Below are 25491 nucleotides of genomic sequence, written 5' to 3'. Positions count from 1 at the left end.
TCGAGCATGCATAGGAAATATGGAAAAGTAAGTCAGGGATACTCTTACCAACACAAACGCAGATGTACAGTAGATTTAGTTTTATTATGTACAAAAAAGGTTAATGGAAAAGCTCACATATGGAGAGTTAGAATTCAGCACGGTGAATGACGACCACAATCCATTCTTCTGGTACACGAATGTCATTACAGACTGCCTTAACATATAAAAGGTACTGACCTTCCCAGAAGCCATTTTCTGAAAGACTACACTCACATGACTATCATGAGGCTGTACGTACCTTGTTGAAGGTTATAGAAACAGTGGCAGGAAGTTACCTGCTGGGATTAAGCCCATGACCTCCTGATTCATTGCCAGACTTGCTGACCTCTAGGTGAGCACCACCAAGACAAGTTCAGTTATCAACAGAAGAAGTAGAACTTTCTGCCATGATAAATTTGTGTTCGTTTTTAAATTACACTGATCACACAGGAATATTACAGTGGAAATCAGAGGTAACAGATATCAGAGCCCGGTTCTTATTCTCAAAACAGCAAAAAACCAACAGGCTGGAATTCCATAAATGTAATATGAAAACCTTTCCACAATCAAACCACAGAGGCAGATGGCAAGACCTAACCTATTCATCCTGAAATTGACTGAGAAATTGAAGCAACAGTAACTGTAGCAGAGAACAGGGCTTCATACATTTTATAATGTCCCAGAGGTTGACACAGGAGAGGGTCTGCTGTGGGGAGCTTCAATGGGCAGGCTTTGAATTTGACTAGGCGGACTTCAAAGTACTGAGGAATGCATAGCAGTGAGCCATCAACGAGAACTGGACGAGTCTTTCCTCAATCCATTCACATTATGTTGCCCGAGCATTCAAGAGCAGAAAGAATATGGCTCAGCTCACCACCACACCATTACGTCGTCCACTAAACGACACGTCCACATCTCTTTCAGAACACCAAAAACACCATATATGAATTGTCATGAAGTACAATACCAAGTAGAGGCTTAGTGCCAGACCAGATTTGATTATAATCACAATGATCTATCATACGTTAGCCTCCATTGTTTCCAAGAGCTGAAATTTCCGTGGCTAGATCAGAACCTCTGAACCTGTTTTCTGCTTGTACTGGCCAAATACAGCCAGCTAGGGCCAGAGTTTCCGCAGTCCCTGATTGGTGACACAATATGAGAACGCACTTCAGTGACAAGCCAAAATAAAGTTATTGAGCATTTCTCCACTGATCGTTTCTGACTCATTCTCCTGTATTCATTCAGGAGGCCAGCTGCATCCTGTTTTGAATTCAGAATGCTAGCACTTGCCAAAAGCACCTGAGGCCCAAAATCTAATTCATCATTTCAAAAGTTCAACACTGATTGTACTGCACTTCTAATCAGTGAGGAGCTTTGACTTTCACTCACTTCACTTTAAAGTGTTTGGCTACATCAGGTCAGGCACCAGAACACCGACTAATTCTCAATTTGTGAGCCCTTTTTAGTTCTTTGGTCTAATTAGTGAAATGTGTTAATTGCAGGACCTGCCCTATTTTAAGAGGACCTGAGCAGTGGCGAGTGCTGAAGCAGTAGCAGGCAGGCTGTGATGCAGAGGAGCCTCACTGGCTGACAGACAGAGATGACCTGTCAGGCCTGACACATTCTCAAACCCTGTGCCCTGACTGTGCCTCTCCGCCATTGGGAGACATAAATGCATCTGTTGCTAGGCTATTATTAGAGCTCTGTTCGCATACTTTGACCCTGTTCAAAGGTCCACAGCAGACCCAGAAGATATCTAACGTTAAGCGGTGCATTAGCAACTGAGACTATTATAGCTAAACAGTTCTGATCACCTGCAATCAGCAAATCACCAACTCAACAAGAGATACTAACGGCTGCCTTGTAACAAATTAGTCTATAATAATCTGAGCACTCTGCTTCTTCTGAATTTCAGTGGAACACTAAAACCTGACTCTCCTTTAAGGTTTGCTTGAGCAGTTTTCCCTTACATATGCGGATGCATCACATTGTGATATCTCATGCCATGCAGTGATGCCATCTGCTCCTTGGAACTCTAACCAGGCGCAGGCCCGTGGGAGAGGGACTCAACGCTGTTATCTCTGATAGATCCTCGCTCTAGAGGCCCTGCGTGCTCGCCGCGGTCGTATACGAGGTGGTGTGGAAATATGTGTGTAGTGGGCACAGTTATGCAATGTGGTTCCTAATTCATTTTCATAAACACAATATGGATGGTGCTGTGTGCCAAGCTGAAGCACGATGCAGCCTAAAGAAAAGGACGTGAGGAATAGAAAGTTCCTATCAACAAGAATACCTTTACTGAGTAGCATTCTTGCTTACTGTATGTGAGCTAACTTGTTCGACTTCATATGGTCCTGCACCGATAATAGAGGTTCCAGCACACTCCCAGGCTAGAAAAAAACGTTGCTAAACTTGGAAAAAACGTAAGCTGTACAAGCCTGTATTAGCAATTTTAGACTTCCAGGGAACTTGTCTTGCTAAACACGTTATTAGCAAGTGCTGTTAGAGACTCTGGTAGCATGACCAGACAGTAGAACTGTCTCTGGGATGTTTCCACCATCTGGCTGAGTAACCAAATGCCAGGCATGTGCAGAATTCCAGAGGAGCTAGCATACAGCAGCAGCGGGGTAGCAAAGCCACAGTGCTAGCCGCTTATGCACTGTAAGCAGGTTGTATTCCTAGCCAAGCGGCTGGGGGGACATAGGGTGGGGTAGCAGGGGGTTTAGAACTGCTGCAGGACCCTGCCAGTATTTTTTTGCACAAGTGGAAAACAACAGTTTATGGCATTGGCCCAAGGTCAGAGCTTTGAGGAGTGGAGCTGGGAAGGGTCCAGGGCACTGCAAAGCTGCTTGTTTATATGCAGTCAGTCGGCAACAATTAAGCTGCTTAATAAGAAAAGGAGAATTCTGTACTTCACTCCTTCATCTATCTATCCAGCCCTATCTCTGAGCCTGTTAGCGCTTGATTTTACTCATCCTTCATTCCCTCTCTTCCATACTTGACCACTCTGTGTTCACCTGGCAACTCTGGCTAATGCACAAAATGGGTGCAGAGAGTCTCCAGGCAGAAAGAAGGTCGGCCATTTTGTCGATGCTTTAGGCACAGAAATGGATGCGAGAGGAAAGAGAATGAGAGTTGGACTCTGGAGGAGTCCAAGTCTGTTTATATTCTTTTAAACAATCACAAGCGTCTGACTTTATCTTCAAGCCAGCCAACATGTACGGAAGCCTACGTTTAACAGAGGAATGAAACTAAATAGCCCAACTAGATGTGTATAATGATGAGAAACAAAGCTTTAAATGATTTGACAAATGAACTATTACTGTACCACACGAAATACGTGTGTCTCTGTGAGTGGGTATGGAGTGTGTGGGTGAATGCATTGGCTGAAAGGACATACTGGCAGTTCATCATCATGACTAAATCTGCCATAATGTGCCCACACTGGTTACTCCAGAGTAGTGAAGGGCTCTTCTTCATGACTAAACGCATGACTAATTACTCGTCCCCATTTAGTCCAGTTATTGAAGAGAAGGAACAGTAACTGTTTCATGTTTGCGCAAGGGAGGGCATTTTGAAAATGAATTTTGACATTTAGGAAAATACCCATGCTCAAGCTTACAAGTTCAATGTATTTATGCTTGAAATACGCCCTGTAAAGCCCTGGTGTGAGGAATAAGAGATGAAAATGGGCCAAGGGCCAAGCCACCTTGCTGCCTGCACATTCATGCATGTATTCCTTTTTTCATTACATTAATTTATTTGTTTGTTAATTCTATCTCACTGACAAACAGGTCAGCAAGTTTCCTGGAAATGCATAGTAAAATTAATTGCTTATAAGCATTTTCACCTGCATGTTCTTCAGTATCTACAAGTTTGGGGCCAACATACTCAGCTGATGGATCATGTCTACCCACATAAAAAGTAATATATCGAAAATGTATTACAATATAATTCTATTTACAATGAGGAACATACTGACAACATATTACAATGTTTGCTTTTTATAGGGGTCAAAACGAAATCAAAAAGAAGAAGAAAAAAAAATTCAGTTACAACCATTATGGGGTCCTTCAGCTTCATATGTTTAGCACAAACTTTACACTGTAAGGGTTCTCAACGAACTATTCATAAAGTACTATACAAGGGTATAATAACAGAGTGCAGGATAAAAATATTAAAACTGCACGTCTCCAACATTTTCTCTAATGCTTTTAATTACCGTAAAGGGATTTACTTATATTGTGTGTATCCATCTCAATTTTTTTTTCTAACTGCTGAAATTTCAATTTGATTACATGTTTAGGAAAACACTCACCGCCTTCTCAGGCTTTATTCTTCTAAATGAATAGAACGTTGCTCCACCTCCTGAGGTGTTCTTACATTCTGTCAGCAGATTTCATGAATTTTTGTTTTTTATTCTTTTCTTCACTTCTTTTTCTATTACACAAGTAATATTCTCAACAAGCCCAACTGCCGCGAGCGCTGCAAAAATGAACTCGACGTTGAGAATATGATTGGTTGCACAAACCCAGCATAAAAGGCGTAGTTAAGAAATCCCACCTCTTCACTTCCTTCTGGTTATTTCATTTGCTATCAGAAAATGATTGACAGACTTTGAAACATGCCCCCCCACCCCTTCTGTTAGAGAGGGACTGAACCTTGCTTGAAACAGGCTGATTCTTTGGGCATGTTCAGCAACACAATTTTACTCACTGGTTTGTCAGTAATATTTAGTCAGGTTGTTAGTAACATCAAAAATCAGATATAATTCCTTGCAAAACTATTATTCTGCCTTAAACAACTACATCACTGTTATACATTTCTCATTAAAGGCACTTTCCAGCATAAGCTCTATTATTGAAGTCAAGGCCTCAAATCAAAACTCTATATTCCTCAAATTTCAAACCATTTTTCAAAAAGCAAGAAAGATCTAAAACTTAAAAAGCTACTCTATATAATGCTTGTGCGATGACATTTATAGATATAAAAAAAGAAACACATCAAACAGTGATGTGATCAATGACGAAAGACTACCATGACCTTAAACTTGAACTTGAGTTGCGCAAACATGATAATGATGGACGATAAAAATAATTATACAATTTGCCAAGATTGTTTAGTCTAGTATTCAGATATAGGGAGCCCTCCTGATAATAGCTAATCAACAGCAGCAACATAAATATGATGCCTATTTTTCAAAGAATTTTCCAGAGGAAAAGAAGTACATTTTTCTGAAAAAAAGTCAAATCTTAAGAGTTCTTGTTTTTCTATTCATTTAAATTTTTCTTCTCCAGGCAAAAATATTTGCTTCCTTAAATAAAGAATGATGGTGCTATTGCCTCTCACCTGTGCCCTGCCAGTTGAAGCGTGTGTCTGCAGTGCTGCAAAAATCCAGCAATCAGTGTGTGCAGGAGAGCATTCAGTCCACCTTCAAAACAACAAAGAAAAAGATCATTCTTCGTTTCAGTCATTTGTAATGCATCACTCTATTTGAATCTAAATAATCACAACTACGGTTAAAATGAATTTTACATAAGAGAAAACACAGAGATTTATACAAATATGTGCAAACTGTTTTGTAATTTTACAGGTGAACCTCCTACGTTCAATAGTTTTTGCCCCTTACATTTTATTCAGTTTTACCATTTATACACAGTGTAAACCTCTTAATATATGACTTTTAAATTACTGATAATCGACAAAATCCAAAAGTGGACAAACTATATCCAATAATATTCACAGAGCAAATAAGTAGAACACACTAAAGTTTAAATTATATATATATATATATATATATATATAATATATATATATAATATAATTACATATTAATTTGTAGATATCCAGCTGGAAAAATGCCAACTCTCAATAAAAAGAAAAAACATTAATTTACTCAATTCTCGAAACTGCATATTATATTAAGAGCACACTAATGAGTTTCATGGTAAAAATCAAACCCACTGGCACAAATTCCATACTGATGGCATACACAACATACACAAGTACACACATTTAGTTTATCTACTGAACACAGTTTAGCATTACTGACATGAACTTTACATGGACAGAGAAAATCATATTTTACTATAGCACTATAATAGATGATACTTCAAAAAATGCAATGCTGGACACGGCCAGTGTCGTATTTACACACAGAAATTTTTATGGAAACAAAATAAAGGCCGCGAATCAGCTTGCATTATAGGTTTACAGATTTAAAAAAGCATTATTTATTTTTAGCTTCATATCTGACACATTTGTGTCAATATAGGTACGAAACACACACATGCGCACATGCACACACACACACACAATCTAAACTCCAGAAAAGAAAAAATTCAATCTCTGCACCATCAAACTTGCAATAAAGTTTGCATAGAACTTCAACATTAGATCCATTAAATCCAATAAATGAATAAATAAATGTTAAATCTGTGCTATACGTCATATATTTCTTTGCTATAGTTTTTCTTTGTTAAGCTTCATTTGGGGTGTGTGTGTGTGTGTGTGTGTGTGAGTGTGTGTGTGTGAGTGTGTGAGAGAGAGAGAATGAAAGTAAAAGAGACAGAAACAGAGAGAACGAGAGAAGAACACTGACCTTCACAATACAGCATATGTTGTTAATTAATTTCTGGCTAACACCTAATAATGTCACTCTCAAACTTTCAAATCAGGGGCCTCGTGACTGCAACAAATAAGACTGTTTGCTTCAACAGAAATGAAGGACCAACCTGCCAAAGCAGAATTTTATAATTTTCCAACTGAAACAAACTGCACTGAAACATACAAACAACCAAAACATTATACAGAAACTGTGAGATGGTTAAACCATATTCAACAAACGAGAGAAAATTATCTTAAAAAATTAACTTGTGGCTGTTTTTATGTGCATTTACCTGTTTAAAATCATTTAACATTTCACTTCAAACGCTCTACAAATTTGTATATTTGAACCTGGATAACCAGAGTGAAATACCTTTATTTGAATAGCATGCAAATGTTGTAAATACATGCATATGCATGTGTGTGTGTGTGTGTGTGTGTGTGTGAGAGAGAGAGAGAAAAATATAAACAGTCATATGTGATAAAAATAAATTAATAGGCAGAAGTCTAATGCAGAACTTAACAACATTTGAACTTGAACTTGAATCTGAACCTGAACTAGTAGATCTTGCTTCCAGAAACCAGAATCAAAATGGTGGAGCTACTTTTCACTGGGGCTCCTGCTATTCAGGACCACATCATTGTAATCTGGTGTTTATTTGTGTTTTTGTCTGTGGTTGAGCTTAGTGTCCAGATAAAAGGTTGTGATTTATTTTTTGATATGCTCAAATGAACATATTTGTCGGCGCATGATCTTTTATTACAAATTTGTGATGCAGTGTTATAATACTCTTCAACTCAAAAGCTGTGGTGTCTCTGTGATTCACACTTTCTCTCTCTCACACACACATACATACCTTAAATATTTTATGAGGTAAACACAGAGGCTGACAGAATGGTATCACTGTTTGAATTGTACCCTTTGTAAGTGCTCTGGTGATCCACTGCCACATAACAGCAAAGAGTGAGGTGCATAAAATGTGTCAGCAAATGCAGTGGCAAGTGCAGGTGAAGAAATGCAGACACACACACACACACACAAATATGCAGCTGTGAAAAAAATATTTATATATATATATATATATATATATATATATATATATATATATATATATATGTAAAGACATTTACCTTTTCTTACATAAAAATATTTGCATTGCCAGTGTCTGGAAAAAAGCACAAAATTATTGTGCACAACAAAATGAAAATACAGCAGACAGTTTGAAGGAAGGAAACATTTCCAACGTTTTAAAAATATTAAATGAATTCCCTCTGAAAAAATATTACTAAAATAAAAACTATAAAATGTAGGACAGTAGTGACTTACAAATACTATAAACATACTGTTTTATGTTGCACCTTAGGACAATCCACACTTCTGCTGAGGAATGAAAATATTTGTGGGTAGCAGAATCCATTTGAAATGAATTACGCCGCCATTTTGAAAAATATTTGCTGGAAAGAAACTGTAGTGGTGTGCTGTTTGAATTTTCAAAGACCTGCTCACTCATATCTGAACATTTGGCTTAATTCTTAATGGAAGCCTTAAAAGACCAACAAACACAGCACTTTTTTTCTTGAGTGAGTATAAATTGAAAATGCTTTATTTGTTTGGCGAAAAAGAGAAATACAACGCGAAATGGCATCAATTTGGCTAACATGCCAAATTATTATTCCGACAAAGTACGAAATGCAGTCATGATGATGTCTTACCAGGTTTTAAAATTGAAATTATTATTAAATAAAACTCATGTAATTTGAACTTAGTCCTATTACAAAAGGTGAGCTGCGAGACAACTGGATTTTTTTTAGAAATGATTAATCCTAATGTTTCAAGCAGTGAAGCACTGGTGTGTTTTTGAGATCTATGCTGGTATCCAAGATAGCACAGTAAAACTGAGATACTAATTATGAGAGAAAGCCTAATCTGTACAGCGTAGATATATACGCTATCCTACATACTATACGTGAAAAGAAATGGCTGTGTTGGAAATATTGAGTAAGGCACGCACACAAAAGCAATCCTAAAAATTCTGTAATACCAAAACGGCGGTAAAGACACACAGATTCATGCTCACACACACGCATACGCACACATAAACTCACCCAAATAAATAAAATTTCGAACGTAACTTACACAAATTTAACACTTGATGTTGTAAAAGTGTGTGCTGACGAGTTGAGATTTTGGCAGGCCTCTCAGCTTTTCGCCCAATCGTTTTCTGCCTCTTCTTCTTCGTTGTGGAGGGCCGGAGAGGATGGAGCAGCTCCACCGGAGAGAGGGGGGTCCAGGCTGAGTTTGCCTGCTCTCTTCTCTCTCCACAGCAGCCCGGAGCTCCAGGCTAACCCCCTGCTCTGCTCTGCGCCTGGGCCCAGGCCTATAGACTCTGCTGGCTGGGTTAAAGCGGCTGGCTGGGCCTCAGCAACAATAGGAGGCCACGAGGGTGTCTGGGAGGCGTGTGTGAAGCCCGTCTGCGGAGCGCAGCCTCGTCCCAATGAATGGAGCATGTTAGAAAACACACAATTAGCATGTCCGCTGCATGCAAATCAGCATGCAGCTCCTGCCTTCGCTTTGGCTGGGCCTGAGGAACATTTAACAGGCTGGAAAAGGCCCCCCCTCCTCTTCTCCTCCTCCTCCTCCTCCTTCCGTTTTCCTTCTTTCCTCCTTCCCCTCCCCTCTCTCAGCGTCTCTCAGTCGTGCCTTTTCTCTATCGTCCGTCTTCCCCCGGTTTCTGAACCATCAGTTGGGCCCAGCTTGGAAAAACGTGGTATTCCGAAGTGTGTTCCAGATGGCATTAGAATTTTTGCTTGAGTTCTGGGAGCAATTGTTCGGGCAAAGACCAACAATCTGCCACACGGAAGGGGAACCACGCTCCCCTCCTTGCTCGTCCCCTTCTCGAGCGCCTGTGTAACATTTTCACAGCACAAATCTGTGCGCCACTTTCCGTCCCGTGGCCCATTTTTTTTCTGCCTTTTGTGAGCAATTGGCACCTGTCCCAGACAGAGCTCCTGCACGCCACTAGCCTTGATGGGATTGAGAAAAGAGAGAGGGAACGAAAGAGAGGGAAAGAGGAGGGCAGCAGTGGGGCAGTACTTCCAAAAACATGTACCTGGCACTATTTGGCAGGCTGAGGCAACGTTATCCTTGACACAGAGAAACAAAAGCAGCTCAATTCTAGCTTCTCCAGGAGTGCCATGGCCGAGCTTAAATCGGTGTGGGGAGGCCCACCCTGGGTCAAAGCATGGAAGTGCCCGCCAACCAGCCAGATAAAAAACCTACCTACAGAAGGTCTACATCCAAAAAAAGATCCCCTCTGTGAGCCGCAGAGTTCGAATTCGCTCTCAGAAAACTACAACGGACAATCGGCGCTAAAAAATTCAACCGATAAAGTCCAAAACAAAACAAAAACAAAAATGTCCAACGTGCAAATGCTAGGGCATGAAAAAGCGAAGCAATGCGCTGGAAAGCGTGACTTGTTGGCAGGGTTTTGGGTGGGCTGCAGTGCAGCGCGCTGCTGCAGACAGAGGGTTAAATCCTCTTAGGAGAGCTAGAAGCCCTCCCTCTCTGGCTGGGCCCGCCGGTGGGGAGGCCCTCGCAGCAGCAGAAAAAGCAGCCGACGTTTTTTTTTTCTTTTTTCCTGCCTCTTTTTTTCCCCTCCCTCCCTTTTCCTCCCTGCCTCGCTTTCTCTGCTGAGCTTCAGCCAGTCTCCCCCTTGCGAACAGCTTAAAGAGAGGAGTAAGTGGAGGAAATGAGGGGAGCATGTGAGGAAACAGAGCGAGAGAGAGCAGGAGAAAGCGAGTGAGCGAAAGAGAGAGAGAGAGGCTGACTAATGTTGAAATATGAGACTCGGTGTGGTGAGCCTCTTTCTCATCATACGTCCCACATGGTCTTGCACTTGAGAGAGAGAGAGAGTGGGAGGGTGGAAAAGCAGCAAATCCAGGGCGGGAGGAGTAAAGAGATAGAGAAAGAGGGAGGGAGCGAGGGAGTGAGTGTGACATACAATCCACTCCTCCCCCAGCGCGCAGACTCTGTATGCACTCTCACGCCATTCTGGAGCTCCGTGCAGGCATAATCCCACCAAACACAGAGACAGAACGAGATAGAGAGCTACATATTTGAAAGAAAACCAGTAACTATCTGCCTGTGCACAAACCTGTAGTTAAACACCGCTAGTACAAGAACTTTGTTCTGGCACTTTGCACTTTGTTCTGCTGCGACTACTTCCAAGTAAATGGGTCTCTTTGGTCCTTTTTAGAGTAGCTGCAAAACATTCAAACATATCCTGTGAATTTTAGCATTGCCCAAATTCATACTCCCAGCCAATGAAACTGCATCAGAAAAGCTAGGCTCCTCCTCTTCCACACTGCTTCCCTCACGTGCCCTCTCTCTTTTTTCCCCTCACTTAATCCCCTACGCTTCCATCCATCCACCCCACCCACTCAAATCCCGCCCTGCTACAATGATAGAGAGAGCAAGCCAAAAAAACGCCAAAAATATCTGAACTAGAACCACACCTTTCTAGAGCGCCGCAGAACAAGCCTTGCATATTCATGCCTTATCGAAGTTTCCTTTGCTCTCCTCCTTCAATGCTATCTTTCTGTCCCTCCCTTTTTCTCAGTGTCTCTCGCCACCTTCCTTCCTTTTCACTGTGACTGACAGTTGGTTCTCCTTGGGGTCGATTACTGTAACGCTATTGTGACCCAAACAGAAAAATGCAAAAAATAATTAAAAAATTCTAAAACTAAACTTCTTGCCTTATATGCCACTCACTCCAGAAAACCCGGCTGGACTCAGTGCTCGAACTTTTTTTTCCCCCCTCCCTTCTCGCTAGCTCTCGTTCTATTGCCCCCTCTCTCCTGCTAAAGTAATGGGAGTGGAGAGAGAGAAGGGCAAAGACAGCAGACGGTAAAACTCTCTACCCGCTTTAGTGGACTTCTGTGATATGTGTTTTTATGTGCATTTCTCATCTCAGTGATCAAGATCTGATGAGCCTGAATCGGAGAGATTTTAAAGAAAAAGGTGGGGGAAACTTACTTTTGCTTTTCTTCCTGTAGCGACTAGATGCAGACTGTAAATGCCCTGTTTCAGTGGATTCTAACATGGCTGCTACTGTAGCTGGCTGTGCTGTGTATTTGTGTGTATAGGACTGTGGGGGCGCACCCGATCCCTTCTGGACTGACTTCGGTTCGGAAGGCTGCTTCGTGTCTGTCCTCACACACTATACACACACACACAGGCTCTCAATTCAACCCAGCCACATACTTGGGGGGCAGCGTCTGAGGATTTAGCCCATGCTACCAAACAGAACAGTAAAAGAGAACCGGCTAAAGCCCCATGCAGATCACCTTGCTTTCCGGAATGGCGTTGAACCATAATGTTCTACAACAGCGTGTGCTTTTGAGAGACAAGTAGTGACCCAGTCGGTGAAGGGGTTCTCTCTACGTCACATCTCGCCACAGCTCCTAACCAATCTGCAGCCCGATTTTCTAGGGGGCAGATAAAATATACGTATATATATTTAATTGCATATTTCCAATACACACATATGTTGCATGGTGCCTTGCGCAAGGGTCACCTGAGGACACGCTTCTGCTCACACACTGCCAGCCAACTACTAACATCCTGAGCTTCAACATAGCCTGGCACATCTAAATACTTATTGCATTAGCTGCACTGGTTAGCGTTTGTATTCAAACGTTCGTTAACGACGCTCCGAAAAACAAAGCTACTCGTCTAACGTGAAGCTTGTGTAATGTGTACTGTAGCATGTGCATTTATTCACACTCCTCCATCAAGCCTAAATGCAATTACAGGATAAACAGGGATACAATGAAGCAGAAGAAAAGAATGTTCAGAATTAGCTAATTGCTAATGCTAATTCTACACAGATTTCTCAACATGCAGAGCAGAGAGTTTGGGCTTTAACTAGGCCAGAGATCATCAACATTCACAATCTTTCCTTCAGAATACTGATTACACTGACGTGCAGTATCAGCACTGTGCTTTCACCTACAGCTACGTACACTGCAGTGGACAAATGCACTCTCTCTGTTCACTCATAAGCATTCAAACCAATCCAGTCTCCCACACTCAGGCAATGTATAACACAAAATGGCCGCTACCGCCATCTCACAAACACAGTCGGCTAACCCTTTACTGTCATTAAGAAAAACGACAACGCTGAATGTACTGCAATTTTCTATCAAATAAAGCTCTGGAACAACGTCTGTGTGTTTTCCTTTTCTTTTGTAATACTATTGTTTTCTAAAGTTAGGTAACAGTATTGTACCCACGGGTGTTAGAAATTCAGTAAAACTGGTTATACTGCATGCCACTGGTTTAACCAAGTCTGGCAACAGATATAGAATTTCAGAGGTAGCTGAAGTTAATGTTCTCAGTTTATTTCATTTTACTTTTAACACTGTAATTTTCCAGTAACTCAATTAAAAGCATTTAAGTATATACACAGCTTAAAAGACTAAGATATATCAAAAGTCTAAAAAATGTATTTATACATCTGAAGTGTGTTATCTCAATTGATAAAACATTCACATTTTTCAAACAGTCACATTTTTTCCCTCTGTGTGTATAATAATAGAACCATATACAGACCTGAACTGCCCAAATCTTTTCACTCTGCAGTTCTCCACCTGAGCATCTCTTTAGCAAGTGAATTTCAGAAGACAAGATCTGAACGTCAGCCTGAGACACGCTATGTTGGACTGAACATTGTCAGTCTGCACAGCAACAGCGAGCGCTCGATAAAGCTTTTGAAACAAACGGCCAAACACCTGAGTAGCCTGTGTGCTGTGTGAGCAGAGCATTACTATCTAGTCTCACATGCAAACAGGAAAGCATTCTCCTGTAGACCTAATCATATATAGTATCTACAAAACAGCAACTTTATAGGAGAAGGAAAATACATTATAACTTTTAATGGAAGTTAATAAAGAAATGATTTATTCCAAGTAATTTTGGACCATTTAGATTATTCCAATCATCACAAAAATTTGAAACAATGTAAAGAAAAGCTAGTATTTGCAAATTATGTAGAAAAACAAATACAAAATGGTGTGTGTGTGTGTATATTTTTTTGTGAAAACTGCTGACTCGGGAAAATACTTTTTCACTGCTCTAATAAGAATGATTTTAATTATTGTGTTAATATAGAATATAGTTATACATTATATTCTTATATGTAAAGTCCACTCCCAACAATGTATATCATGAAAAAAGCATTTGGTCTACAATAGTGTGCTTTACTACAAAACCCTTCATATGTATAACAACATCTTTATTAATTTTTCACAGTCCAACTATCAATCACTCCAGTTTCCTCGAGCTCCGCCGTAACGGATGCCATCCCGACTTCTAGGAAAAAGGTCGACCCAGGCCTTTTCAGATAGTCTGACCTCTAACCTTTGCACGTGCCTAAAGGACTGCTCCATTACTCCCCACTGGGTGAGACGGGAAGGTCATGACCCCTGGGTCAAAAGTGTTACTCAGGGGGCTGTTCAGAGCCCATTGAAAGGCTGGGGTGCTTGTTTGATTTGACAAGGTAAAGACTGCACACATTAAGTGTTGCAGACAAGAGGGTCAGCCCCTGGGGGATGACCTCCGAGACCCCTGACAGCACTTCTTATTAACAAGCATTGACCTGCGACCCTTAGAGTCAACCAAGCATGACCATGTTCTCACTCCCTCCCGCCACACACACACACACACACAGGCACACAGACACACACATACTTACGCACTAACAGGTCACTCTCGCACCCAGTGTAATTTAAACACACCATAGGCGCAGTCCCGCTGATTTACTGCTAAGAACGCAGAAATAAATAAGTAAAATATGGTGCTTTTTTAAAGGCATAATAAGCTCAAATAAGTTAAGTTTTTCTCAGTTTGCAGCCTGAGATTTTATTTTATTCCTGGGAACTTACAAAAGAAAATAAAGTGCTTATAAAAAAATCTATATGCAGCTGAGGACACAGGTTTATTCGTTTTAGAAGATTTAGAGATATATTTAGATTATTATGAATTGTACCATTACATTCAACTACTGTGTAAAAATGATGAACTCTGTATGAAATTATGACCTACTCATTATATATTTATCACAGCAGCATAACATCATGCTTGACAAATTTATTTTCTGTTGTGTCATATCAGATTGAATAACTGTGTTAATTAAGCATTACTTAAATATAAGAATAACAACCAAATGCTCCAAAAACTGTAACATTCGCATTACTCAAGATATGCATGTGCAACATCTATGTGGAACAGTTTTTGTTCATTCTAGAATTTTATGGTGTGTGTAAAGAGAAGGAAAGTAATTCCATTCACAATATCATGAAACATAATTCTTTGAACTAAAACATACTAAAAGTAATATTTCAAAAGCACATGGCTGTACTTTATCATTATATCATTACATACCATACAAACACAGAAAATATTGTTGCTGGTGCTGGTGCTTTTCATATTGATAAAACAATTCCGATGTGATAAAACATTTCTTCAAGAAATAGAGCACAATTTCTAAGAGACATTTTTAAGGGACTAAATTCCTATAAAATGAGTTTTCATACTAATTCAACAATCATACTGAAATAATTTGTCCCAGTACTTGACAAATGTATAAATTATAATGAATATGTATATGTTGTACAATGATTAAACTGCTTCCAATTCAAAGCATCTATTTTTTTCGTTTTTTTTGCTTTTCTGCACAAAATAATCCATGCATTTATATGAAGAGGTTTTATCTTGACACTATAAAACATAGTGTCAAAACCTGTATTTTTTTCAAGCAAGTACATCTCCATCCAAACTTCAGCTTCAAGTCCATACATGAAGAAAATCCCATAAAAATGTCATATGTTGGAATATATTAGATATCCATAAAAAATTACATCCATCATTCACATAATCAGTAACTGATAAAATACATAAATTTCCTGCAGGTGTAAAACATTAGTGTACGAGTCATTTTCTTATTAATTCTTTGCAAAATATTTTACCAAGTGACAAAATGTGTTTCTTTATGGATAAAATAAAACAACCGCACAGATGTATTATTTTGCTACATATTGCTCATCTTGTACATTTTGTAACCTCTGAAAAAAAATATGCTTGATCGTAAGATGGATAGAAATAGCATAATTTCATCACATAAATAAATACTGTCAACATTTTTTTGTTGTAGAGAATTCTTTTGAGATCTCACATAAATTGGGTCTTCTGTCAATGACACACTGAGAAAATGGTCAAAACAGCACATGATGGGTATTCAGGCAGATGAGGATTTTAGTTTTAAAACTAGGAGTAAATTAATTTGTGTAGGGGTCCTGAAATTACTTATGGCATTAAAATGATGTTAAGCACAAGCATGACTTGGAGTGCAAACTTTTATGTTCTCTCTCTTAAAATAAAAAAATTAAAACAGGATTAATAATCTGCTTTTGGAAATGAATTAGACAGACAAATTCTTGCAAGATGTGTTATGAAGTTTTACGCATTTTGTAAATAAGGGGGATTTCGACAAGAGGGATTTTGATCGGTAATCAACTGAGAGGCTTGATGTCTTACAAATAGAAAACTGATTTTTTAAAGTGCAAGTAGACAAATCAGAATACTTAAAAAGTTAACTTACCCTGTTCAGCACTTATCCAGGCAACTAAATAACCCACACTGAGTGAAGATGAAATTAGGCACTAGTGTGAAAGAGCTTGATAGTCTGTGAAAGCAACACTAAAGTGCAGTTCACTCCTGCAGTGTCCTCCTGCATGGGACTCCTTCCCTGAAGCTGGCATTCTGCTCTGCCTGGCACAAACTCTCATGCAGCAGAAAAAAAAGGGGAACGAAGAAAGAGGAGAGGAAATCTTTTTAAAAAGGATGGCTAGTCTTTCAAACATAAATCTGAATTCTTTGCTGAGAAAATGCAAAAAGTAAAAAATGAACGATCACATTGAGAATGCACAGGGAATCAGTATTTCACTGAAGATAACATGTGTCCAGTGCATGAGACAATGACTACCTTCAGTTCTCACTTACATTCTTCATATTATCAATGCACTGAGTTTTTTAACTACTGTATTTAATTACTCAATAACAAGCATTAAAACTACTGCAATGTAATTTTGCAGAAACAGAAGTCCTCTAGAAGCCTCTATCCTCGGACACGGACAAATGTAATGAGAACGCAATAAAAACAGAGGTCAGAGGCTATTTTTCTGTACCTCAATCAAAAGACCACTTTCCTGCCTAAGATCACATTCTCCCAAAAACTCTCAAGTGCCAGTAATACTCCTGCACCGGGGCCGAGACCTGCCAGGAGCCACGTCAGCTTAACATCGCAGCATCCCCCAGTCGAGCCCTACACACCCGAGCTCTCTGCTCTACCTCACCTCACACTATTCAATACAATACTGTCATTTTTTATACATTCATAATAACATAAGTCACACTGGCCATAGTGCTCATTTTTTATGACATCAATCATGATTTTATGAGTCTTTTTTTGACATGACCATTTAATAACTATATTCTATCTTCAGTTGTTAGTCAAATGGCATTATCTGTTTATTAAAAAATTATTTTTAGGCATTTTAAAATGTCAGCTGGCAGTCGGTCTGCTTTACAATTTCATAAATGTGTACTTCCATAACCAGGCTGATCTTCAAACTGTATTATAGCAAAACAACATGCTCTTGCTACTCGTACAATACACAAAGTGCTTAAAATAGAAATATTACATAATATACAGTATATTATAATATACAACAATTGTACTTTATTTTAGTCATAATCTAATCATTCACTTTGCTACTGTGACATTAAATATGTAAAATACAGGAGTAACATAGTACAGGACATAGTAAATGCCACTGAAATTTAATTAAGAAAGACATTTAATAAATTGCTACTATTCTGTTTGAATACAGTTTTGAGTAAAAAATTGGCAGCAAATGAGGTATGATTGCAAAATCATTTCTAGAGCCTCATTTTAAACTCTGAAACCATTCAGATTTCATCAGTTTTGTCAATCTGTATCAGCTGCATGTCAGTAAAATCTTCAAATTACATTACATATCTACATCATATTACATTAGGCTACTATCTCTGAAAGATCACATCAGAGCTTTTTAAAATGATAACCAAAATGTAGTGATCTAATAAAATATCTATCAAATAACTAGCAAACAGGTTTTCTCATTAGCTAGAACAGGTGTGAGTAGCACCACGACTACCTGACAAGGCTAATTTGTGCTGCAATAAATCTAAAAAGATGGCGATTTCAAGAATGAGTGTGGAAAAGTAATAAAAGGATTGATGCTCTGGCAAGACACTACACTTGTATACGTGGACTACTGAGAAGCCAAACATGAACACTCTCTCTACATGATTAGTTTTTCCTTCAAACCAGAAGGAACTGCTACAATTCTTGTTCACTGCAGCCTGACTGCTTTGAAGTACCTGCACTAATTACATTCAAGAGGATCACCATTTAGAGCAGCGCATTTTTAATTGTAAGGTATTTTTTATTTGTCAGTTTGTGGACAGGATTTGATGTTTTTTTTCTCTCTGGGGGAAAATTACTCCTGACATTATAATGAGCACTAATAGGAGCAATAGGTGGACTGCAGAATACAAATCAGTTTGAAGGTTTGAAAGTTTTAAAAGACAGAAAAAGTCACAAACAGCTTATAGCCTTGAAAATACATTTAAATGAATTCTAAATATCTGTATGCCTTTGCCTTCCACCAACAGCTGAATTTATTTTTCAGGCTGTCATATTTAAAACTGATCTGAAAACTCTCTCCAACAAGGTCAATTTGCCTTTTTTGATTTTTAAAATGTAAACAGTGCTCATACAGGTGAATGAGGCATTCATCTTTAAAGCCAGCTCAAGCATTGAATGAAATGCCAGAACTGACAAACTGATACTGAATTTGTTCTACCAGCACTATGTATATAATATAGTAATGTGTCTATATGTATGCATACCTATTTCTAACATTTACTTTCTAACATTTACTTAATAAAAAAGAAAAGTCTGTAGTCTTTGAGAAAAAGAGAAGTCTGTATTTTTCATCTCTCTCTCTCTCTCTCTACATATATATATATATATATACACATTTATATGTATATATATATATATATATATATATATATATATACACATTTATATATATATATATATATATATATATATATATATATATATATACATATATTACAAGATGTGTAGCACGTGTTGCTTTTTCATGAGCGTCCATTATAATTGTACTGAACTGAATTTTAGAACTGATGGGCAGATATTGGATGTGCTATACCAGAGCTTAGACTCTTTGTCAGCCTGTTTTAAGGGTCCATGTTCTTTCCCTTGGCTGAAAGGTTGGCACTACAGCAGTCACATTGCTGTGCCCCTACCAGGCACAGATCTGTGAAGGACAAGGGAGGGAGAAAGTGAGAGAGGGGGATGCAGGGGGCAATCATGCCCTCCCCCCACTTTTCTCTCTCTCTTTTAAAGGTGGCACACTTGGTGTAGTCTCTCTCTCTCTTTCTCTTTCTCTCTTTCTCTCTCTCTCTCTCTCTCTCTCTCTCTCTCTCTCTCTTTCTTTCTTCAGCAGTCTAGACTGAGGGGGGTGGGGTGAACTCCGGACGGTCATGTGTGCCAAGCCCATGACAAAAGAGTCTTTTATGCGCAGCGTATGCAGATAGAGCTGCTTCTTTTGTGCGCAGACAGGGAGCCCAAGCCTGTATGGAGGCAGGAGGAGGGAGGGGAGAGGAGAGAGGGGGAGAAAGTAAAGAAGATGCAGGCAGACCTCGAGATTGGCATGAAATCAGCATTTGAGCTTAAGAATGTGGCATGTGGATGGGTGTATGTGGGTGGATGTACACACTACAACTTAAACGCTTTGTAGGGTCCAATATCGCCACGGTGAAAACTGTTTTAATAGTTGAATTGAGTACTTCAATCATATTTTAAGTATTCTTATAAATATTAGTAACACATCTTTCATAGGTTTTGGAATAATACTATATTTTCACTTGCACCTACATACACACACACAGTTAAATGCATAAGTGTGGCCGCTCTATAAGTTTTTGAAGAGAAAATAAGTTCAGTCTTAGAAGTTGGTTGTATTTTCTACTTCTCGCAATGCAAGTAATCTCAAACACATTAAGTGATGAGATCTGGACTCTGAAGTGGTCAGTCCACTGTTCTGAGAAACCCAGCAGCTTCTTTGTTTGATTTGTTGTTCCAAAGACTACTTGACAGCTACACATCCTTTCAAACTCACAGGGCTGAGTTGTCTTCTCACAGTGGAAGGATGGACAGAAACACCTGTGGTGTTTCTTTTTCAGATCTGAAGCATAAGTGGAGCATGATTTTCTCATATGTCGCAAAGATCAAAGCGTTAAGTGCTGTTCATCTGATGGTGACAGTTTTGGTGGTCTTCCAGGTTTTGCAGGTTTGTTAGGAATCCCGTTATCTTTGCATCTTTTAATCATTTTTTCCTCCAGTTCTGGAAACTGACTTTCACCTTCCTAATCTCCTCAGAAAAATGAATGAACTTGTATTTAACAGCAAATTTGAATGGAAATTTGATAAATAAAGGTCAGTCTCTGACTTTTAGAACCAGACACACATAAACACGTGCAGGCACTTGCACATTTAAACATAATCACACACATTTACACACACACACATACACACACACACCTAATTAAACACACAAAGCACTCGGGTGATGGTGGTGATTGTGGGTGATTGTCTGGGGGCCTGCTTTTTCTGTGCTAGCGAGAGAGAGCAGTTGGCACAGGCCTCTTTCCGCCATCTTATGCCCAGCTGGCACTGCCCTGACAAAAAACACCCCAGCGCCTTGTCATGAATTTGCCTTCATAATGGGCACTCCTACGTATGGTGCATGTGTGCATTTGGAGAAAAGGGATGAACAGAATATCCTGTGAGTCACACAGATAAAGAGTGTGAGAAAAATCATTTTGGGAGAGAAAGACAGAAAGAGAGAACTATTTGGCAAGTTGCACTTTTCCAGGCTGTCTAGATTGACCTCTGAACCTTTGTGGCTGGATTGAATGCAAATAGCACTGACTTGCTCCCACTAAATCCTACTGGCTATTCAATGAGCCCTGCGTTGACAAAAGCACCCAGGCAGGAGCCACAGGCACAGATTGGGGCAACAGGGTAGCCAAGTCTGCCCCCGAGCCCCTCACACTGCAAAACACTGACTTCAGCTACACTCAGATCCATTGACTATACACACTCTCCACTTAAACCACAGAACAACACTTCTCTGTATACATCAAAATATGTATGTACTTAATAAAACATGCAAAATATAAATTAAACATAAAATATTAATAAGAAAACATGCATTTAATAAAATAAATACAGAAATTACAAATGAGATCTATATAATGTTCGGTATTCTTCATTAAACTGCAATTTTAAAACTGCAAAGATTAAAATTTTTAGCTTAACTTATTTTTATTCATTTTTATTTTATTTACTGTTGTAAAATGTTTGTCTGATACTATGCACTGTGAGCTCCTGTAACCAAAACCTAATTCCTTGTATGTGTAAGCATACCTGGCCAATAAAGCTTGATTCTGATTCTGATCCTGATTCTCATTGGCCATTTACTACTGCACTCTACCCTGAAACTATAATAGAATAAGTCCTCGCAAACAATCAAAACAAATGAAAAATAAACAAATGAAAACATCTAAAATAACATGTATGCATATCTATATTTTTAACATCCATTTAACAAAACAAAAACAGAGATGGCAGCTAAGATCTATACAAATTTCTGTTTTTGTCTGTTTTTTTCTCATGAACTTGCAAGATAAATGCATAATTGAAAAGACTGATGCTCAGAGGTTGCAGACAGTTTATGAATATATGTTTATATGTACATTCAGGATATTACATAATGGTTATATAAAATTCACCAAGTACTCTTCATAAATCTTTTTTTAATATTCTCTTCAACCGATTAATCTATTGAAACTTTCATGTTTTAATGTGCTCTATTAATATCCTGTAACAGTCAAAGTAGCAGAAAAAAAATTAAAATGCAAAACCAACACTGGCTAAATGTTACTAAATTGCACTTATTAAGTTAAAGTATATGACATTGTTTTTTGAGATGTGTTAGCTTTCACTTGCGCAGATAAATGGAGTATTTCTGGTTGCCTTGCAGGCACTTTGTCAGACAGCCAAAAGACCCAGAATGCCGCGCGAAAGCCCAGCTGTGCAAGTTAACTGTTGAGAGGCAAACCTTCCGCATCATCCCACACAGCTCCAAATAAATGCGTGCAAACTTAATAAGTTTCTGCAAGGAATCATTCTGAATATGCTTTTTTAGTGTTTATGTCTGTTTTCCTAATGCATCTGCATTTCTTTTCTTCTGTACTAAAGCTTTTTGTTTGCCCTATTTTGTTGTGGGTGTGGGGGTTGTCATTTTATACGAAGTGGCAGAGAAGCTATAAATTGGAGAACTGCTCCGTTTCTGTGTTTTCTTAACCTGTCTTAAGTTTTGGGCATGCACTGTCTTTTAGCCAAAATAACCAAAATAAACTAATTGCAGCTTCTTTTCTTGGTGAAATCAATTACCTCATGATTTCAGCACTGAAGTCTTGTTCAAGTGGAAAAGCAGCAGGGTTGTCCAGTGTCCCTTTTAAACAGGCTATTGTATGGTTCAGGAGAGAGATGCATCTGTTAAAGTGGTTTGGACCTGTACCCTAATCCACCTGGTTCATATTTCTCTAACCTCTCTCTCTCTCGTTCTGAAATCCCAGTCCAGTGCAACACGCACACTATTCACTCACTTACGCATATGGTACACACCTGTATTAGTACAGCCATGTTTTACCAGGGTGAAAGAGATGCAGAGAAAGAAATGGAGAGACACAAGGACAACAGGAGACAACAGGGCAGACAGACACATCATGAAGCTGACAGTCAAGTGCCAAAAACAAAGAAATAAATTCATTTTAATTCGACATCAAATATGTATTACTGATTGATATTGTAATTTATGAAATTCACTTACTATATATTAATGAACATATAAGCGGTGCAGATTCATAAGAAATGCAACTAAAACACAAGACATGAAGTTGACTGAAGGGATTCCAGTCTGTATGCTCATGTTCATGTGGGCACTGGCTGGGCAGACTCGGCAAAGAAAGAGGGCACTGGTGCCACCTTATGGCCTAACTTACACATTGGAGATGCTTTTGACCTCAAGTGCTCTTGTTTCACTCTGTGCATTACTATATATGCACCTATGTGAAATGGCTATTTGACAAGGCACTCAAACTGAACAGGCTACAGTGGTATAGACAGTGCTTCAAAAAATCTTTAAATTTGTCATAAACAAAGAGCCCAACACAAAACCACAAGTACTGCCACTGGACCTCAATAAAATAGTCTTTCACTAAAGAAGAGGTGTATCTAACTCAGTTAATGCTGTAGTTATATTTGTCCAACTTACAAATGCATTTACTAACATACATTAAAAATATCAAAATACAGTAAAAAAAAACATTGCCAGATATTTGTTTAAAAGATAAACTTGAGCATCATATTTAATTCCCGCTTTCACAATCAGCAGGGTTGTGGTACTACATCTGAGTCTCCAATTCCACTCTGCAGGGTCTTGTATGTGCAGCCTGAATCCACACTCATGACTCATAAGAATAATGTCTAAACCACAGCTTGTGAAATCAAACCAACACAGTCAGAGGCGAGTTTTTTCTGCCAAAAACACAAGTGACACAGACATTTACCTATATTTGAGGTATATCCTGTGTAGAAACACTAGCCTGGGCCTAAACCTGTTTTGGCAGGACAATGCATTTTGCACTTGTCATGCAGGTTTACAAACCTCGGTTCTCAGTGCGGTTCCCTGTTCTTGAAATGCAGTAGAATCTGCAAATTGAATCTGAAGTCGGAACAAAAGGCACCTGTTTTGTAAAAAGCATAAAAAATAATATATGACCTGCAACAATCTTAGTTTGAGATCAACGTAATGAAGAACAAGTCGAACATCCATCTCTATGCTTCACACAAATCAAACTCCAAGTCCTTGTGCAACAGCACTAACATCCCTGTTTATGTTATTAAGCAATCTTTGCTCTAAACTGGGGCCTTCATAAACATACTCTGCCAGCCAGGAGCCATGCTAATCCTTTGCTGATAAGACTGGGCACCGCTGCACTGTGTGCCATCCAGCCAACTAGAGCCATGCCAGTAAGGCAGTGCTGTGGACCTGGTGTATCCATGGCAGCAGACAGGTGCCGTCTGGGTCACAGGGTAAATAAGTGCAGGCCTCTCTAGCCAGCGGGGAGTTTAATAAATATACATGCTGTGGCACCGATGACCCCTTTAACACACACATACTCACATACACAAACTACAGCCATTAATAAATCCACTGCGACCCCAGTGACTCCCTGACACTCTCACTCACACTGATACACACCATAGCTCTACACATGCACTCAGACTGCTGCTGTAGGCAAGGCTTTGTTTGACTGGTCATTAATAACTTTTCACAGTATGGCACTGATGACCCCTCTGATGTTCACACACAAATGCACGTTTGTGTGTGCACACACACTACTCCCATAGTCATGGGCTCGTACTGTGGGGTGGTTTTTAATAAATACACCCGCTATGCCACACACAAAACCTTTAACATACATTCCAGCCAACACAAACAACAGTGTTTCACAGACTGGAGTTTGTGAATAAATTTAAGACCAAACGGATTTTTCAAAATTAACGGTGACCAAAAGTAAGCATCGATTATACCAAGCAATAGAGATGCACACTGATACTGTGAAATATGCACAATGATATAACGAATCATATCAATATCAGCAGATATCTGCTTAAAAAATGTCAGCATCTGACAGCTGTTTAACTGACATTTCAAACCAATATTTGATTGTATGTTTACTGTACTTTATTTATGTTTGCATTTTATTCATTTTACTGCATTTGTAACCCTACATGTTGTATTTCTCCATGATGTTAATCTAGTTTTGATGTAGTCCCAGTTTCTACATTTTGTGAATGTTTATCTATCAACATTGGCAGAAATGTACTTGAAAACCTGGGGAAATTCTCATTGTCCCAGAATTCCCATATTGGTGCAGCTAAATAAGCAAGAAAATGACAGATACATCATGACAACCACAATGCTCATTTGTTCACTACGAAAATGTGAAACTTTTCAGACAAAGAAAACCTAATACAATCACACCACTGCCTAAAATTCACACACATACCACTGCTAAATGTTTCCTGAAAACATACTGGCCAAGATACTGAGAGAAAAAATAAATAAATTTAAAGATTTACAAAAAATTATAAACTGTCAATCTTAAACTTCATACATAGAAAGTGGTTACTTTCTTTTTGTGTTGCATTCATTATTTTATTATTGCTTTTTTTAAATTAGATTTAAGATGTTAACTACATAAAAGCAAAAAAGCAAGTCTGAAACGAATTTAAAAGATCTTAGTTTTAAAGCTGGAGTATATGGCTTATATTTACAGTATTTGTGTGGAATCAAATCCGTTGCCCACATATCCAGCTGGAATCAAACAAGGCAATCAGATTTCCTACCTTCCCCCCTCAGCATGGGGTAGAATAGTTCTATTTGACATGCAAAATGTGTAATCATTGAAGTCAGTGGGAATATACCATGGCATTATTTGATGCAAACAAAAATAGCTTTAGAAATCCCTGAAAACGGTTTTAAGGCCTAAGCGTCAGCACATGGCTTTCCTGTCCAAGTCTGTTGTGCTCC

At 38.9% G+C, this 25491-nt stretch overlaps 1 long non-coding RNA gene across 2 annotated transcripts in view; it reads right to left on the bottom strand.

Moving 5' to 3' along the window:
• The window catches only part of LOC118811850, a 41322-nt gene that overhangs the window by 1744 nt on the left and 14087 nt on the right, over window positions 1-25491 (bottom strand). Inside the window, exons 1-2 of one of the 2 annotated variants that reach the window (XR_005007502.1) lie at window positions 8768-12864; window positions 5374-5455 (exon numbers count right to left, since the gene is read on the bottom strand). This is a non-coding gene — a long non-coding RNA (uncharacterized LOC118811850). Of the gene's footprint in view, window positions 1-5373; window positions 5456-8767; window positions 12865-25491 lie in introns of those variants that run through there. The other variant, XR_005007503.1, reaches the window with a different exon arrangement.

The sequence above is a fragment of the Colossoma macropomum genome, unplaced genomic scaffold (assembly GCF_904425465.1).
Source record: "Colossoma macropomum unplaced genomic scaffold, Colossoma_macropomum, whole genome shotgun sequence".
In the NCBI taxonomy this organism is placed as follows: Eukaryota; Metazoa; Chordata; class Actinopteri; order Characiformes; family Serrasalmidae; genus Colossoma; species Colossoma macropomum.
The sequence above is the reverse complement of the archived record's forward strand: the minus strand, read 5'-3'. Positions and strand labels throughout refer to the sequence as shown.